Here is a 19341-nt window from a genome sequence, read left to right on the forward strand (position 1 = left end):
TGTGTGAGTTTGCATGTGTGGTTTATGTGTGTGTGGTGTACATATGTATGTGTCCCACAAGTATGCGTGTAGTATATTTGTATGTGGCTGTACGTGGCTGTGTGTGGATGTGTGTGGTGTTTGTGTGTGTATGTAAGTGAATGTGTGTGCGTAGTGTGTGTCTGCTGTGGTGTCTGTGAGTGGATGTGTGTGTAGGATGTGTCTGTATGTGGTGTCTGTATTTATGAGTATTTGTGTATGGTATATGTATATGTGTGTGCTTATATATATAAGAGTATATATGTATGTGTGTCAAAGTACATGTATGGTGTCTGTGTGTGGTGTTTGCATGTGTGTGTGTGATGTATGTGTTTATGACTGAGTATATGTTCTAAGTGTATGTGACTATGTGTGTATGTATGTATATGTGTGAATGAAGAATCTCTGTGTGTGTGGTCTATGTGACCTCCATATGCACACGGCGCATGAGCGCACACACACACAAGGTACTGTCTTTAATTGGCAAGTATCTGTGTGACCTCTTCCCAGAGGATTTTAGAGGCATCAAAATGGACCAGGCCAAGGGGAAACTCTCCTGTGAGCCCCAGGAAATATGGTCAATTGAGACACTCCCCACAGAGCCTTCTGTACAACAGGTCATTAGAAGGAATGCCCACAGAGAGGTGGGACTGACTGCGAATGACTGCTCTTAATCAGCGGGAAGCTGAACAGCAGCCTTGATTTCCCTTGTGCTGTCTTTTAACCTCGTGCTTTGTGGGCTGCCACAGTGAGCCATTTGCCTTCACAAGGGCACTTCCACCATCATGAGCTATTTCTGCACAGCCTAAGTGAGATGGTACAGGTGGGCTCTGCGGAGCACAGCACCTGGCCAAATGACTGTGGCACTAACAAGGCTCTCTCAACGGCCCTTCAGGTGCCTTCTTCGGCTGGAGCTGTTTCTGCAAGGCCCAGATGCCTTGCAGTTGCTGCTACTTCCCTGGTACAATTCAGAAAAGGAGAAAGAGGGCAATGACCTCCGAGCACTCCACTTGGAGGTGCTTCTCCGTCACTGTAGGAAATGGGATTTTTTTTTCCCCTTAGCAGTAATACCTGTGAACTTTTTAAGTACTGAGTGTGCATACAGCCTTGTATTCTGCTGTCACTGATGCAATTACTCGGGCAGTATCCACTTTAATGAAATGCATGGCGAGTCACAACCAAAGAGATGTGATCAGTGCTGCTCCTCAGGGCCTGGTTCAGAACGAATGGAACCATGGTCACGTTTATGTCAAAGAAGCTGTGTGTGAGTCAAAGGAGCTAAGTATAATGAGTGTTGGGAAGGGCAGGGATATAAAATGTTCATCTTTTATTAATTGCATGCATTTTGTTTAAGAAGATTATTTTTCCTGGCTTGGGCGGGTATTGTGGAATTATTGGACATAATTTTGAGAGCAGTTGGCCTGTGGCAATTTAATGGTATTTTGCAAAACTCTCATTTTGCAAGCTGTTCATATCAGCCTACTTCCCCTGGTGTTTTCTGTAACTGCAAATCACTTCCAAGGACCGTGGACTCAGGCTGGCATTTCACTCACCGCTGCTAAGGGTTCTTAAGCTCTCAAGTAATGACTGCTTCGTGCAGTCTCTGTGGGGATGCTGCTCTGAGAAGGAGCAGGCTACCGACAATAGACAACATCCCTGGACACGTCCCTGGCCTGTGGCCCTGGAGACCGTTGCTCTGGACTTCAGATGTGGCTTGACTGGAGTTTTCTAAGAGAATTGCAAAAGAAAAGTGACATTTTGGCATTGCTGTTGTTTTTTTCATTTGCTTTCTACACACACGTGCAATTAAGTTAGTAAGTTTAGAGGCAACGGTAAAAGTTTGAGCCTTTCATTCATGATCTTACTCTTAAGAATTATCATTAGAAAACCATTGCAGCCAGTTAATAACATTCCAAAATGTTTCCATGACATGTATGTAGAGATTCTACAAGAAAGGCCCACATTCAAATACGTTTAACAGTCTCTATGGCTTCTGCTACTAGGAGTCTCTGCCATAGAGACTGAAGAGGATACCCACTAATTAGACAGTTTTCCTAGCCTAGGGAGAGGAACACCAACTCACCTGAAAAACTTTGACCAAAATTTACCCTGCCTACAAGATGTGAAGGGATTAAAGATAGAGCATATAGAGCAGAGACAGAGGGAATGCCCAACCAATGCCCAGCCCAACCAAAGACCCACCCCATCGGAGAGTGCCAACCCCTGACACTATGAAGGTTGCTAAACTTGCAGAGAGGAGTGTATCAGAGTTGTCCTCTGAGAGGCATTACCCAGCAGCACCTCAAAACAGACACTGAGACTCACAGTCAAACATTGGGCAATGCGTAGGGAGTATTGTGGGAAAGTGGGAGGAAAGAGAAAAGGACCTGGAGGTGACAGGAGCTCCACAAGAAGACCAACAGAACCAACTAGCCAGGGCCCAGAGGGCCCCCCCTTTTATCATAGCTTCAATCTTGTCACTTGTAAACTGGGCATTAATATGGAATGTGCATGTGTAATGTGCATAGAAGGTGTTTTTAAGATTTATTTTGTTTGTAACTATGTATATGTCTGTATACGGGTATATGTACATGAATGCAGGGCCCTTGGAGGCCAGAAAATTGGGCTGGAGCTACAGGAGCCAGAGTTACAGACAGTTGTGAACCGCTATCAGTGGATGCAGGGCACAAACTCAGGTTCTCCCAAAGTCAGTATGGGCACCCTTCACGGAGGAGCCATCCCTCCAAGTCTGAAGCTGTGTTTGTAAAACAATATACAGTTGTCACACTTGAGCACTTTACTTCATTGTGAACATAGAATAACTTTGCGTGGATTTTCCTATGGATCAGTTCAGGTCAGAGTTCAGGTGCCTTTGCCAGATACCTATGCCTCGTCAGGGTCAGCGTTCATCAGGATCAGTGTTAGTTGTCAGGATTATGACTTGTGATGTCTTTGAGGGCTGTGAATGAGGGACAATGCTCTTGTTAACTCCCTGTTGCTGAAGTAAGGGATCACAAATTTAGTGGCTTTGCCACTCCTTATGCAGAAGGACAGCAAGTTACTGGGCCCAAGGCCCCACCTCTAATTAGGAGTGGGATTCACACACACGTCTTTCATAATGGCTTAGGACAAAACACCCCTTACCAGGGTACTGTGTTCTGCATGGCTTCCAGTATTGACTTTCCTGGGATGACAGGGTCAGACACACAGAAGAAAGGCCAGACCCATAGACAGAAAAGCTAGGATCAGGTAGGGTGTTCTCCATCTCAGCTGGAAGGCACCAGCTGGCGCCTGGAACCTTGGCACACTGATTTTGGACATGTGAATGAAGGAGGTAGGTTTACGGCAGACAGCTGTGCAAGGAGGTCGGTGTAGCTGTGCTAACAGGAGGTCTCTGTCAGACAAGTCAAGCCGTCGTCTGGAGGAAGAAGCTGTGCTTGGTCGATGGTTTCTACATACACTGACAGCATTCCCACTCAGATCACAAGAAGACTTGCCATCCTGCTGAGCTTCAGGGGAAGGTTTTGCCACTCCTATGGGTCTGAGGCATTTGGGTTCCTTGGCATGCGGTACTCATGTCGACAGTACACATTCACTCAGGGAGTCCTCTGCTCCCCACAGCACCCGAAGAAAGAAAAAAGAAATGGGTCCTAGAAATTTCATGTCATGGGCCATGAATATTTCACAAAGATGCGGCAAGGATTCTGCCCGGTGGGAGTGAGTGGCTTCTCTGGACTTCCGTTAAATGCTTTTCTGCCCTTGAGTTTGTCTGCAGGTGGGAGTACATCCTTCGAGTCTGTTGCCTAAGCTCAACTTATGAATAATATATTGAAACAAATCTGGAATCATTTTCCCTGTTTCTCAGAGCTTACAGCTTATCCATGTTAACACAGAGGCTTAACGGGGCCACGACTAACTGGGAAATACAGCTAAGAGGTCTCCGCTCCTGGGCGCAAGAGCTAGCTTTTCTCAACCGTGCATTCGTTTCAGCATTCACTTTCTTCTCTGTTCTGGGTGTAAATACCTATCAATCTGACCACAAACAGCGTAGGGGAGGGACCGAATATTTGGCTTATACTTCCGGGTCATAGTGCATCACTGAGGGAAGTCCTGCCGGAACTCGAGCAGAAGCCATGGAGGGTATGTTCTGTGACACCCTTCAAATTCACTCTAAAATCAGTTTATGAGTCAATAACTGTGTGAATGTTAGAAATTCCAAGGGCTGCAGAGATGGCTCAGCGGCTAAGGGCGTTTGCGGCCTTTAGAGAAGATCTGAGTTTAGCTTGCAGCATCTGCGGTGAGTGGCTTAGAACTTCCTGTAACTCCAGCTCTAGGAGAGCTGATGCTCTCTTCTGGCCTCTGCAGGCACTGCACAGACACACAGACACACACGCACACTTAAAATATTCAAAACATCAAATAGTATGTTTTTTAATATTATTCTTTCACTTTTAATTTTTGTGCATATGGATGTTGTGCATGTGCACATGTGAATTGTGTATTTATCTGTGCACGTGTGTGTGTGTGTGTGTGTGTGTGTGTGTGTGTATGCATGTGAAGACAACAGGGCAACTTCTGTTGCTCCTCAGTAATTTTCTGCTTTGGTTTTCGAGACACGGTCTCTCACCAGCTATACCAAGTAGGCTGGGTTGACTGATCAGTGGGCCCTGAGGCCCACTTCTATTGCTTCTATTTCTCCAGTGGCGGGATTACAAACATACAGCACCGCATCTAGCATTTTTACAGGAGTTTGGGGGTTGCAACTCAAGTCTTTATGTGTGCATAGCAATCATGTTGCAGACTGAGTTACCTCTACAGTCCATCATATTTGTGTTTCTCTCATAAGGAGAGAACTGGTGTTACTCAGAATTGGAAATCATTGTGCTGGCTCATGAACTTGATTTCAGAGTAACTAAGAAGGGAATCATAGAACATATTATAGCACACAAGGCTGCTAATGGCATAGATAAAACATGGATGTCCTGGCTTATCCATATCTTCTCTTTTGACTGTAGAAGAGTATAGACTGCCTTAGGCTTTGTCCTCATGACCTTTTCCTGTCAGCTTAGCATAGCCTAGAGACATCAGAGAGGGAGGTCTCAACTGAGAAACTACCCGGATCAGTGTCTATGGGGATTACTTTGATATTAATACAGGCGGCACTAGCCCACCGTGGGCAGCACCATTCCCTGAGCATGTGGTCCTGTGCTCTATAAACATGTGTCTGAGAACAAGCCAGCAAGCAGTGCTCTTCCGTGGTTTGTGCTTCAAGCTTCTGCTTGAGTTCCTGCCTTCACTTCCCTCAGTTACTGTGACCTAGAAGTGTAAGGCAGATAAGCCCTTTCCTCCTTAAGTTGTTTTTATCACAGCAAGAGACAGGAAACTAGAACAGGTTCCATCTGTGAGATGAGAAGGACAGCAGCCTGGGAGGTAGAGGAGGAGTGGGAGGAGGAGGAAGAGAAGGAGGAGGAGGGAAGAAGAGAGAAGAGGAGGAGGATGAAGAAGGAGAAGGGAGGAAGAGGAGGATGGGAGGAGGGACAAGGACAGTAGAGGACTTCAAAGCCAAAGCAGTCAGGAAGTCATCCCTTACCTGACTGTTTTGGCCACTGTTCTCTCAGCAATGTTAGTGATGAGCCTTGAGTCTCCCTGCAGAGATGTGGAAGCGGCTTGAAGCAAAGATACCCACTGTCTGACAAGCAGCAAGGATCAAATAGCAGGGTTCCTCCCTCATGCATGATTATTCCCTGTCTGAGAACAGAGGTGTCAAAGAAACTCTAACCCTGCTGAAATCAACTGCAAGTTTCCAAAATCTGAGGGCAGTTCCCAGGGTACAATGCTGAGCCGGAAGAGGGTACCCCAGTCACTCCAGAGCCCTGACTGTCCCTAAATCAAGCTATCCCACAGACTGAAAATAATGTTTTTATAGCTCAGGGTCCACTCTGCAATTTCATGAAGTGGGTTTTAGCAGCTATTACTGGTATTACTGCTGGGAAATTGGCTCTAGAGATGGTGGCCGAGAGATAAGAAGCAGGTTAAGGGCAGATCAGTCCAGTCTTGGACAGAGACAGGAATAAGAGCCTTTTCTTTCCTCCTGCTGGCATCTCAGCTGCTGGGGGACATGCTCTGCAAGTGCCAGTGATCTGAGGCATCATAACAGGACAATTTAGACTTAAGGAAGGTGCCAGGTGCAGACAGGGCACACAAACCGGGCATCTAGGGTACAAGGTTTATGAAGGCATTGATTTTCACACATATACCAGTGTGGAAATGGCATCTGTGGGGCACAGGCTTCCTTAGCACTTGAGCCCTTATGTCATTGGTGTTCTAGCTCTGGAAGGTAGGTCACATGATATGAAACTTTCAAGAAAATAAGGATAATATCATAAACACCTCTTTGTCTTCTTCATCATCATCATCATCTTCCTCCTCCTCTTCCTCTCCCCCCACCCCTTATTAAGAAAATAAGGCTGGTATAACTCCAGATGTTTCTTCAATTAAACAATAATCAATAACAACTTTTCCTCTTATTCCTCCTCCCCTTTGTTAGTTCTTCAAGGGAATGCTAAATGCAGGATGTTTTATGAGTACTGGTTGGGACCACAGTGAAATGAGAATTTTCTCCCTGCGGCAGGGGTAGGGGGAGCTAAGCAAATGTCTATCCCCATACCTCTAAGGTCAAAAACAGTGACGAAACAAAGTTGGATTCCACTAAAGTTCACCCCGCAGAACCAATGAGTCCATTAGGCTGATTTACAGAGCAAAGGGTGAGGAGTTGCAGGTAGGAGCTCAGGTGACCCTAAAGCATTCTCACTGGCTGGAAATTCTGTGCCCAGTAGGGCTGAGGGCTTCCCTATGGCTGCACAGATGGTGCCCCATCCCCCTAGCTGCCCCCAGCTGTACTCTAGCTTCAATATGAGCCTGTGAGGCAACAGCTGGCTACAAGGAGGGGCTCCTGCCCCCCTTCCCACCACCCTTCTATTTAGGGAACATCAATGGTCATTAAGCCCAGCTGTGATATTTTGCAAGCAGCACATGCATGAAGTTGACAGTAATTTGCCACAAATGATAGTGCCATACAAAAGATGGACAAGGTTTCGATGACAGAGGCAGACATACTGATTCTCCATAAACACTGTTCTGCCCACTGGACTTGTCCCATGGTTGGAAGGTCATTCAGCTCAGGTTTTTTCCTTCCAGATCTGGGTCCTTCACACATGGTTCCTCGGGAAGATGATGTAGATTTTCGTCTTTGATGTCTTCTCCTTTCCCACCTTCTGGGTCTGACCACAAAGTCTAGTAAATTCTGTTTCCTGATGGTGATGCTATTTGGGGAGCTGGTGGAAACCTGAGGGGCTGGGACTTGCTTGGAAGAAGTGAGTCACTGGGGGAGGTTGAGTTTAGTCTCCATCTTTAGGATCTCTGTCTCTCTCTCTCTCTCAGCCACCATGAGGTGAGTAGATGTCTTCCACTATGTTCTTCAACAATGATATTCTGCCTCACCACTGTCTAGAAACAATGGAGCCACTTAACCATGGGCTAGGAAATATGAAACCATAGTGGGAGCTGAGGACTCCTTAAGGGAATGTGTAAAGAGTTGATAAAACTCTAAGTGAACATGTATTGTTGACATGGGCACAGCTACATCAAGGACCAAGGCATTGGACCCATGGGAAACTGGCAAAGCCTTTCCTCAAGGTCAGGCTCAGAAAACAAAGCCTTCCTGTATTCCAAGTACCAGCATTTACTAGCTGACCCATGTGTGTAAAAACTAGCAACCACAGCTTCCTCTTCCTGCGTATTTCCAGGCAGAGACACCTCCTACCCAAGCTAGATAACTCCTTCCCCTGTTGTATACATAACAAAGAGATGGTGAGATTCCAGGTTGCTTTGGGAGTTGGTACCACTCTGGACACACCTGGTAACATCTTAACTCTGCCAGAAGTCCTAAACTAGAGTCACCCCTATGTAGCTTCTGGCATATTTCAGCAGCCCCATGATAGGCCCACATTACTGGGCATGCATGCCATGTCTAGAAGGTGCTTTCTCAGATGCAATGTTTTAGTTACTTTTCTGTTGCTATGATGAAATATCTGGCAGTATTATAAAAGTGAAAGTTTATTTGGTCTCCCTGCTTCTGGGAGTCATATTCTATCTTCAAAGAGAAGGGTCAGTGGGACAGTTCTTTCCATGGCAGCAGGAACAACAGGCTCCTTCCTGATCCTTCTTCACCTTGTCTCTAGGGTCCACTAGTGAAAGGCACTAGTCCTAAGTCTGTTTCTCTAACTTCCTAGAACCTGAAATCTTGGCACATAGTCTATCCATAAACAACTCCCTCTGTTTCCATGCATCTTTAAAGCATTTAATCAGTTTTCATTGTATTTATGTGCCTCAATGTTTTGCCAATGTGCATAGAACCTGAGGAGGCCAGAGAGGGCACTGGATCTCCTGAAACTGAGGTTACAGATGGTCGTGAACCACCATTTGGTGCTCACAACTGAACCTGGATCCTCTGCCATCATTGTCTCCCCCGACCCTGCAGAACTGCAGTGCCCATGGATTGGTAAATGTGGAGATGAATCACTCCAGAGACAGTTTCAGGGAGCAGTGTCTGCTTTATTGTACGTGACCAGCTACTAATATAACAAAAGCCTTTTGACTGTGATTGGTTAGCACATTCCATGGACTGGACACTGAGTGCTCACACCACCACTCTGAGCAGAAGCATGGAGAAGGAGATGTGGAGAATGCAGACTCATCACCAGGCCAGCTACCTGCTGCTCATGCTGCTTCAGAATTCAGTGTTCTGACTTCCGGGAATGCTCCGGAGCATGGCGTGCTCTGCTTCTTACTTAGAAGTGAAGTAGGCCAGGTAGGCTGACCGCTGCAGAGCGGCCAGTGATCTTAGCCGCTGGACAGCTTCTTCAGCCCCTGTTTCTGTAAATTTTACTTGAGCAGGTGACAGGAGTGGCTGTGATATGACTTGGTGGCAGGCCATATGGTTTGCATGTGGAAGGCCCTGGGTTCAGTCCTGAGCATTCTTCAAAACAAACTTTTAAGAAGTGAGTCAAAAAAGTATCATATTATTGTAGAACAAGCACAGAGATGATCTAAAGTAAAATCACACCGAGTGGTGAAACAGGGAGCAAAATGAGACACTCTGAGCACACTGAAAGGCATCCCAGCCACTGTATTTAAAGAAAAAAAAAAAAAAAGAAGCAAACGTTTAAAGATTGAGAAACAAACCGTCCTTGTATGCAGATGTCATGATGGTATATGAAGAAAATACTAAAAAGCAAAGATATTTTTCAGTCAATGAATAAGCTTAGTAAGGAGACATGGATACAATAACATTCGCCTCTTTTTCCCCAGAAGCAGACGTTTAGGAATTAAATGAAGCAATGTTGTCACTTGCAAGGCAATGAAAGACTCAGACACTGACGACTAAGTTTAATGAGAGCTATCCATGACTTCTGCAGGGCTTGCCGAAAAGCCTCATTGGGATGAATTACAAGGGATGTGAGAAACTGGACACGTTGCTTTTGGTGTTAAAAACTTCTCGTCATGAACCTGCTAATACAGCTGTGCTGGGATTCCAAGCAAGACCTCAGAGGAGGTTGAAATTGACTCTAAAATGTATATGAAAATACAAAAGGTGAGGAGCCGCCGCGGGAAGGAAACGTGGAGAAACTGGTTTGATCTGATGAGAGTCTGCCCTTCTCACAGCAGTGTGGCACGCGTGAGGGGCTGCGCAAGTCTGCGCTGGGGCCACAAACGTACAGGTGTACAAGCAGCTGCTCTATGGCACCGGCTCCACCAGGAAGTGGTGGAAAGGGTGCTGTGCCATCCAGTTACCACGCGTGGCAAAATTTATGATTTGACATTCTGAGCACAAGTGAGTTTCAGATGAGTTTTATATTCAAAAGATGAGACTCCTAGCAAGCAAGGAGTTCATATGCAGGGCACGGAGAGCGATAGACACAGAGTCAAACACTGATGAATTAGATTTTGTTAAGACTTGGAACTTCTATTCGTCAAAAAACCCCGTTGAGAAAGTGAACTAGCAAAGCACGGAGCAGGAGGAGAGGTGTTGACATATGTAGCTGACAGAAGTCTCCCATCTAGGGTATACGGAAACCATGAAACAGGTACATTGTAGGCGTCCGTGACCCCATCTCTGGGAGGCCTGGACAGGAGAACCCTGAGTTTACAGCCAGCCTGCGCTAGACTGAGAAATTCTACCACATAAATGTTTTTTTCTCAAACCACAAACAATAGAAATATATACCTGTCAGGACAAAAAAAAAAAAAAAAAAAAAAGGCAAAACACTGGAAGAGACACTTTCAAAAGTTGAGGAATGAGTGTTGAATTCCGAAGAATCAATAAGTGCATCAAAATGTTTCCAACCTCATTAGTCACTGGGACCAAAAATGGCTAATGATTTTCAAGCCTGACAAATACTTACCATTGGCTAAAAAAATAAATGTAAATAAATAAATAAATAAATAGATTCTGGGTAAGTGAAATTGTTCCGTGATGGTGGGAATCAGTCACACCAAGAACTGTGGGAAATGATTAGGCGTTATCCCTTAAAATTAAATGTTATAAAATTCTGAGCCAGCCACTTTATGTATGAACCAAAATACACATACAGGGAAGTTATTTAGGGGTGGAGTAGCTCAGTGGACCAGTGTGTGCTTAGCATGCCTAAGGCCTTGGGTTCCGTTGCTAGAATCAAAAAGAAGGAAGAGAAGGAAGAAAAGGAAGAAACAAAGAAGAAGGAGGAGTATGAAGAAGATGGGAAGGAGGGAGGGAACATAGGAAGAATGAGGAAGGAAGGAAAGAGAGAAGGAAGACAGGAAGGAAGGAAGGAAGGTGGGAATGAGAAGGGGGGAGGGAAGGCAGGAAGGAGTAAAGGGATCTGGGGAGGAGATGGATGGATAAAGAGCTTGCTGGGAAAGCATGGGGAGGGGCAGAATTTGGCTCAGCACCCTCATAAATCCTGGCAGGCGTGGTGGCCACCTGTAGTCCATGTGGTCAGGGATGAGGAGACAAGTGAATCCCCAGAGCTGCCTGGGAGCTAGCAAGCTGTGGGTTCCAGGGAGGGACCCTGCTTTGACTTATAAGGTGGAAAGCAATTGAGGAAGACACCCAACATCATCAACCTCTGTCTTATAATCGTGTAAGCGCGCGCACACACACACACACACGCACACAAACAAAAAAAAAAGAGAGAAGAGAAAAAGAGGTGGAGAGAAAAAATTTACTAACCACATCATTTAAACTGAGCTTGTGAGAAACAAGAGCCTCACTGTATAGTAAGAGCCCCAGAGACGCAGAGTAGCACAGTCCAGCATATCCCAGAGAAAAAATAAAAATGGCTGCTGTACCACTTCATTTCTCCTATTCCTGATCACATACACACAGCCCCCTGCCCTCATCCCCCGATGCCTGCTTGTGCAGTTTATTGGTTGAGTTCTTCACAGATGAACCTCCCTGAACGAGTCTCCAACAGCAGGCGGCAGCTGCCAACCAGGGAAGACAGCAGCCCCTTGCCTCCTAGTTGTCTTCAATTCTCTGACAAGCTCTCTGCGCACGGCATACTGAGAACGGACCATGGTTTGTTTCCTATGGCTGCATGCCAGCCTCAGCCCACGTGTGCTGATTGGGAGAGTGTGTTCTGGGATCTCAGACCATATGCAATGAGAGTGGATGCACCCTGGTGCAGAGAGCGGGTAGATGCGTCTACCTGCTCAATGCGCACAGAAGCTGGGCAAAGCCAGGCCAGATTCACAAGGTTCAGTGCAGACAGAACGGGCATGGAGTGTGAGGATGTGGGCTCCCCAGGTTGGGGAGTACAGAGAGAACAAGGGCAGCATTCCTTGGCTTCAGTGCAATTCATGATGCCAGTCACCTCATTAAGCTGGTTGCCTCTGGATTGTGTACCTTTCTGTCATGCCACACCATAGTTCTTTTTTTTTTTTTAAGCCTTTCAAAATGATATATGAGTGTCAACCTCACACCTTTTAAAGTAGAAAATAATGCATGAAACTGTGCCTTCATATCCTACATTCAGATACTGATGGTTTGGCTTGGCATGGGTTATCTAGAGCATCATTACTGTGAGTGCTATCTTCTCAGGATACACATGAGAGGAAAGACTTCTCCAATCTGTCAAATGTCAGGGCCTCATTCTTGCCTGAGTCCTGGTGGCCAGTACCCTCTTGTCTATAAAATTAGCGTTGTGCTACTCCGGGCCCCCTAACAATGGGTGGGGGAGAAACTGGAACACTTTCAATATTTTGCTGGGAGCAGAGAGAACTTGTTATGTCAATTATCCTTCGGTTCATTTCTTTCCCCCTGCCAAAACTCAAAGATCCGAAAAGACCAAACTTCGAAAAAGCAAGCAGCTTGCTAGGCCTGCTACTTTGGTTGAAATTATGAATTGAATCTGTTTTAAAGGAGCATTAAAATGACAGAACACCTTATCTCTGTTAACAAATAGAAAAGGGCGTAGCCTCTAAAGCTGAACCTCTGCTCGTGTTAGCTCAGAGCAAAAATAGATGGGTCCTTTTCGACTCTTTTACAGCAAAATATTACCTTGCACCTATGACAGAGAGGACTGATCGGTATTAGAATAAAATATTTAATTGCCTGGGGTTTCTCTTTGAGAGAAAGAATTTTTTTCTCATCAGCAAAATGAGCACGTACATATCAGATTATCTCCCTGGCATTCATATGGAGCTGCTTCCGCCAAGGCCCCGTTACTGTGAATAGCAAGCACGATGTATGCAAATCATTTCCCATTATAAATATAGATTATTTCCTCTTTCCACAAACTATGGCGACCACAATAAAAATGATGAACTGTGGTGGGAAGAAAGACATAGCAGTTCGAAAGCTGAGGGAGGGCGTTTATGTTTGGCTTATCAAATTATGCACCTTTTTATCTTCTGAGTTAATGGTATTGTGTTCATAAGCTTTGCATAGTCTAATTTATTATTTCCCCAGACTGCAAATAGTTTTTCTTGTGCCTAGCCAGCTTTCTGAGGGCCTAGAAAATGGCCCTTGCTGCTGGCTTTTGTCCTCAGCGTGTTAGTATGTGGAGAAACAGGTCGGGAACCCAGAGAACCCTGGTCAGCCCCACCCTGCAGACCTCTGCCATCACTGTCCTTGGAATGGGCCATCCCTGCCACACTTACCATCCAGTCTATTGTGCTGGACTTTGCTCATACAGGGTGTGTCATAGGGTGCCAGTTTAAGGAATCTAGTTGAAGCAAAGCTGAGAAACCAGAAATGGCTGTGTGCCTTAGACAAGCCAGGCCATACCAACATAGAGTTCGAATCATTGCCACTGCAGGCACTGAGGTAGCTGGTGTCCAAGTAGTCATGCAGACATGGTGGCCTTAACTAAGTTTTGTAGCTTAGTGGTATAGCACTGGCATAAATGGGTGCTCGGCCCTGGGTTCCATCAAGTATCTTGGGCACAGTTCACATTTGAGAATAGCTCAAGTGTAACTGTTTTTAGGAAGGTGTTGAGCCAGGTGATCTGCACAATTGAGTCAGCAGAAAGGGTAAAGTGATTTCCTGGTCTGTGGTGAAGGGAGCCTGGGGCCATCCTGGCCCACATCAAGTGGGAACAGAACAGCAGAGGCAGGGGATTCAGGTCAGTGGTGGCTAGGTCTGATACGCTTGGTTTCCTTCTGTGCAGCATGGGTGTGATTGAGCAATCTCTCGGCCCCGCTGTCAGGAGGGCACATGTCACCGAGAACTGTTGCTTTCACACCTCGCTTCTCTTTCTTTTTTATACGTGACTTCCAGGGATGGATCTTTCCAAGGGGTCAGAAACAGAAAATAATTTTTTTCCATTAGAAGCATGAGCTCATGAGTGGCACACTTTTAAAATTGTCTCAGTTCAGTGCAGACAGTATGTAGAAGAAGTAATCATAGAGATCAGACATGCGGTACAAGCCAAACCTTTCTTCCCAGCACTGTCAGGCAGAGGCAGGTGGATCTCTCTGTGTTCAAGGCCATCCTGGTGTACAGAGTGAGTGTCAGGTCAATCAGGGCAAGACCCCATCTCAACAAACAAATCCTATAACAACTACAGGACCTCTGAACTCACAGCAGTGTTGGTTGCCTGTGCAAGACCAAACCAGCCAACATTACAGCATAGCTGGAAGGGAGCCACACAGGCCCCTAATCTTAACTGAGGAGCTGTAGACAGTTAGTAGCTTTGAGGGAAGGGAGAGTCGGTTTTCTCTCAAGGTGTGGTCCTTGGTAGGTAGTCCATCTTCCGTGGCTTGTGTATCTGTGCAGCAAAAACTGGACTCAGTAGGCTATTAAAAAAATGTGGAGTTGGGAGGGTGTTAGGATGTGGGAGGGGTTAGGGAGGTATAATCAAAACACATTGTGGCCATGTATGAAATTCTCAAAGAATTCATTAAACTACTTAAAAAAGAAAAAATAAGCCTATAATGCAAATCCCTAGTATTCGGTGGAATAATTTCTATTGCTGTAATTGGCTCAAATGTGGGCATTTGTGTCAAATGTGGTGTCAGGGAGGGAGTAGCTGAGAGGCACACGACCTTGCTTCCATCTCTCGCTATTAAAAGCCAAAGGGGGAACATATACTATGCCATTTCAAAAGAGTCTCAGAAAATGTGTAGCTTTGGATGATTTAAAATTGATCTATAGCGTGTCCCACTTTCGTGTCCTTAGCCACAGATAAAATAGTCACTTCTGGTCGCAAGGCATGCCGCTTTGAGGACTGAAGGTTGTGTGGGGTTGCTATTCTTGGGGTTCCCCCTGCTGTTCTCTTCTCTTGCCTTTGCAATCTCATTCAGACGTGCCACACAGCCTTCATTTGCTACTCAAGCTGTAGCCAGCCTTCCCTGTTCAGATCATCAAAGGTTTTCCTGTGAGCATATAGGTTTGTCAAAGTGTTTGTGAGTGTATACATACGTGTTTCTTTATGTGTGCCTATTTATAATAAGCAGTTATAGAAAAAGGGCACCATGATTTTAAAGGCTTTATTTTTGGAGTGGTCTTAGGTTCATATAAAACTGGAGAGCAGGACACAAAGGGTTCCCACACACCCATTGCCCTATGAACACAGCTTTCCTGGCTGTCAGTGTCCCAGCTGGAGGCTACATTCTTTATAACTGATGAGCCCACACCAATGCATCAATGTGATCAAAAGCCCAGAGTTCACAGTAGAAATCATCTTGGGGTGTACATTGTAGGCACTGGACAAAGATATGTGACATGGGCTGGTCATCACAGCACTGTAGAGATTGGCAACCACTGAGCTTTACTGCTTGTATACGTTTGCTTTTTGCCATGCCGTTGGAATCTCCCGGGATATGAGCACATTTAACCTTTCCTTCTCTTCATGGCCCTATAACCCATTTCTTTGTTTTGTTTTGTTTGCCGAGATGCGGTTTCTCTGTGTAGCCATGGCTGTTCTGGAACTTGCCCTGTAGACCAGGATAGCTTGGAACTCACAGAGACTCACCTGTTTCTGCCTTCCAAGAGCTGGGATCAAATGGTGTACCACCATTGCCCAGCTCATTTCTTTGTTGCTCTGATAATCATCTATTTTCTGGATGCACTGCTGTTTATTTGAGACTTTGTTTTAAGGTAGAAATATTTGTGAGTCATGGAAGGATAGACAGTTCCAGTGTGATAGACATAAGTTACTTTCAACAAAAATGTATGGGCTGGGTGAATGTGGCCTAGCCTTCATTCATTCACTTATTCATTCATTCATTTGATGCTCTATATCTTAGACATGATGTAAAGCATCCAAACATTTTAAAACGATGGGAAGAACAAAGCACATCATTTTGCAGAGTGAAAAATGGGTCCCACTAGAGATCAGGATACACCCTAGGCTTTATGTATTTTCCCGGCTGCCTTCTCCTGGCATTGGTCAACATGCTGGGCCATTCAAATAGGTACACATAGATTAGAGCCAAGTCCAGACTCTCAGAAAGCCCCAGATCTAATGTGACCAGGCAGTTGTCCAGTGAAGGATTTCATCAAGGTTTTATTGGATGCAAAGTCAATTAGCACACCACAGTGATATTTGCACATCCATGTTCAATGTATCACTGTTCACAATATCTGAGCTACAGATGAACTCAGGTATCTATCAATATAGCACACAGGATATGTGCTGTATATACACAGTGGAATTTTATTCCCCTGTAAGGGTGGATAAATGATTTAATTTTCTGGAAAATGGATGAAACTGGAAGTCATTATATTAAGCAAGTTAAGCCAGATGTGGAAAGACAAATATTGTATGTATTCTCCCAGTTGCACTTCCTAAATTCTTTATAGGTATGTAAAACCATGTGTATATGTACATATGTATGCATTTGAAATGAAAGCAAGGGAAATTTGGGGAAGAAAAGAGACTAGGGAAGAGAAAAAGTGATGCGTAATGAAAGGGAGAGAAAGCAAATGTGAATAAGGACAAAGTATATGATACATTTTGATTCAACCATCTTTATGAAGCCCAACACCATGTCCAACAAATATGCCCATCAAAAAAGTTTAAAAAAAACTGCTTTGGAATCCCTAGTGTACCCCTGACCAACCATGCGAGAGTATCCTACACCGAGCACTGGGATTTCATTTTGTTTTTAGATTTATTTATGTTGTGCGTATGGTTGTTTTGCCTGCTTGTGTGCCTGTGCACCATGTGTGTGCAGTGGCCACAGAGGCCACAAGAGGGCGTCAGATCCCCTGGAACTCAAGTTATGGATAGTTGTGAGCCACCATTTGGATTCTGGGAATAGAATCCAGGTCCTCTGGAAGAGCAGCAAGACACATCCATATGTACACACACACACACACACACACACACACACACACACACACACACGGCGGTCAAGGGGTGTTCATAATAGCCGGCTTCCATGTGGCTTTTCCCAACATCCTATTGTTAGTCATCCTTTCTCAAACACTTGTCTGCCCTACCCTCTCACCCCTCAACACATTTAAACATCCCATTATTCCCTGTCCTAGTCATGTCACCTGCATTCTACTATTCATTCTCCTTTATGATCTTTCTTCCCCCTTCCTCCTTTCTAGAGCCCTGACTTCTGCAGGCACTCGAAGTTCAACACAAGTCAAAAGCTTTGACACTGAGGTCCACATGTAGTTGGGAGCATGAGATGTTTTATCTCTCTAGGTCTGGGCTAGTTCACCCAATGTGTTTCCCAGCTTTATTCATTCACCTGCAAATTTCATTCCGATAGGAAGGTTTTGTTGTCAAATTCAATATGTGCTTTTTGAAATATAGAATATTCAAATATATAATTATAAATGTGTATTTATACATTATTTAGGTCTATGTTTACAGTTAAAGCCACATTTCGTGCATTAATCCATCAACATTCTTATGTGTGTGTGTGTGTGTGTGTGTGTGTGTGTGTGTTTTAAGGTCATCTTCATCACCTTTCTTTGGGCGTCTAGGCTGGGTTACAGCAGCCTGACACGCTGACTGAGAATGTGGACTGGATGTGGCTGTGTAGAAACTAACATTCCTATAGAATGGTGGACATTGTCTTTTTTGTTTGGAGCCAAATATTAATAATGGGACCAATGACTAGATAGCATCTTAAAGGAATGCCGTAACTGCAGGTCCACACACCCCCTCAAAGCCTGATATAGCATGGTGAAGTCAGACCTTGAGAATTAGTGATAAAGGCAGTCATTCTCAGTGGCGTATATCTGTAATACCAGCACTCGGGGAAGCTGAGGCAGGTCTACAAAGTGAGTCCAGGACAGCCAAGGCTACACAGAGAAACCCTGTCTTGAAAAACAAAGCAAAACAAAAAGTTAGTGACAAAGGACATAGACATTTAATGCTTTGTCTCTTTTGAATCACGTGACAGACTCCACAAATTTCCAATCAGTCCAACAGAGTTGAATTGGACTGAAATATGTTCCCCATATTTACAATATGCCTTGTTATGTACTTCTAAATGTCATGATGATGCCAGTTCACTCTGTAAGCCATGATACAGAGATGGGCTGAATAATTATCTCTTTAATGAGATACTATATTTTCCTTCCCCTGAATCCCTGCCCCCTAGCTAACAGGGCCACAGACAGGCAGCTTAGCCAATGTGCCCACTCATCTGAGTTACTCAGGAAAAACATAACTTCTTTTGTTCCCTATCTCTTGGCATGCTTTCCCTAATCCCTTGGGCTTCCCTGATGTTTTGAGTCTTCTTACTTGTTTCCTTAAAGTACCCATCCCAGATACGTGGCTTCCTGCTGCTAAGTGTCTGACCTCCATGCTGGGTTCACCCAAACAGGATGCCTTTGTCCTCCATCCTCCTCCAGGCAGCTGCTGAAATTTACAGCTTGCCTGCCATGAGGTTTTTCCTTTAAACAGTTACTAAATTGTTCTTGAACTTAAAAAAGATAAGATTGTTCTGTACGAAGTCCTTTTCCAGGGTTAGATGCAGGGACGGTCTCCCATGTTGGAGACATCCACCCTTGGACCTCTGTGTGTCGCATGGATGCATCTAGCCTTTATGCTGTTAGGACATGGATGATGTTCTCTCCCATGAGCCTGTGGTCCATGGATGCTACTCAGACAGCACTTACAATTAATGCTTGGAAAATGTGGGTTGTTGCAAGACAACAACCATGTCAGCAGAAGGCGCTCACCCACAGATGCCATGTGGCCGTGAGTGGATTCTCGCAGCCCCCATCCAATGTTCCCTGATAGATACTGTATCATCACAAGGTCCATCAATGCTTCCAGCTAGGGCAGGGGCTAGGGAGAGATCTGAGATCCCTGGTGACCCGTGAAACATATCCGCTCATTTAATTTTCATCGGAAATGCTTGGCTGCCCAAAGCCTTAACCATCTGACGTGGATGCAGGAAGGCCACATCTTTATCAGAATTCTGACTGCTAAATTCCTCCCCCGGAGTAGGCCCCTTCCCACACTCTGGATATTAACCGTGGTGGTGCATGGAGATCACACAGCAGGTACCCTCACATGCTGTCGGTGTGTACGCTTAAATTGTTGGATGGAGTTATTTGGTGAGTTCATCCTGTATCCAGATTGAACCCCTCCTACCCCATTAGCCCATTCTGCAAGTTGTGTGCTACATACAGGCTGTTGTGCGTCCTTCATCGCTGTATATATGTCTGAGCGCAGTCCTGCATGTCATACACCTCCATGGCCCTTGCCTCCTGCCAAAGCCTCTCTCAGAATCCCTCTGGCCAGATGGCTCTGCTAGGCTGTTGCAGTGGGGAAGCTTCAAATAAAGAAATCCAACCAGATGCCATGG

Source organism: Psammomys obesus, unplaced genomic scaffold (assembly GCF_907164565.1).
Source record: "Psammomys obesus unplaced genomic scaffold, mPsaObe1.curated_primary_1811, whole genome shotgun sequence".
NCBI classification, from domain to species: domain Eukaryota; kingdom Metazoa; phylum Chordata; class Mammalia; order Rodentia; family Muridae; genus Psammomys; species Psammomys obesus.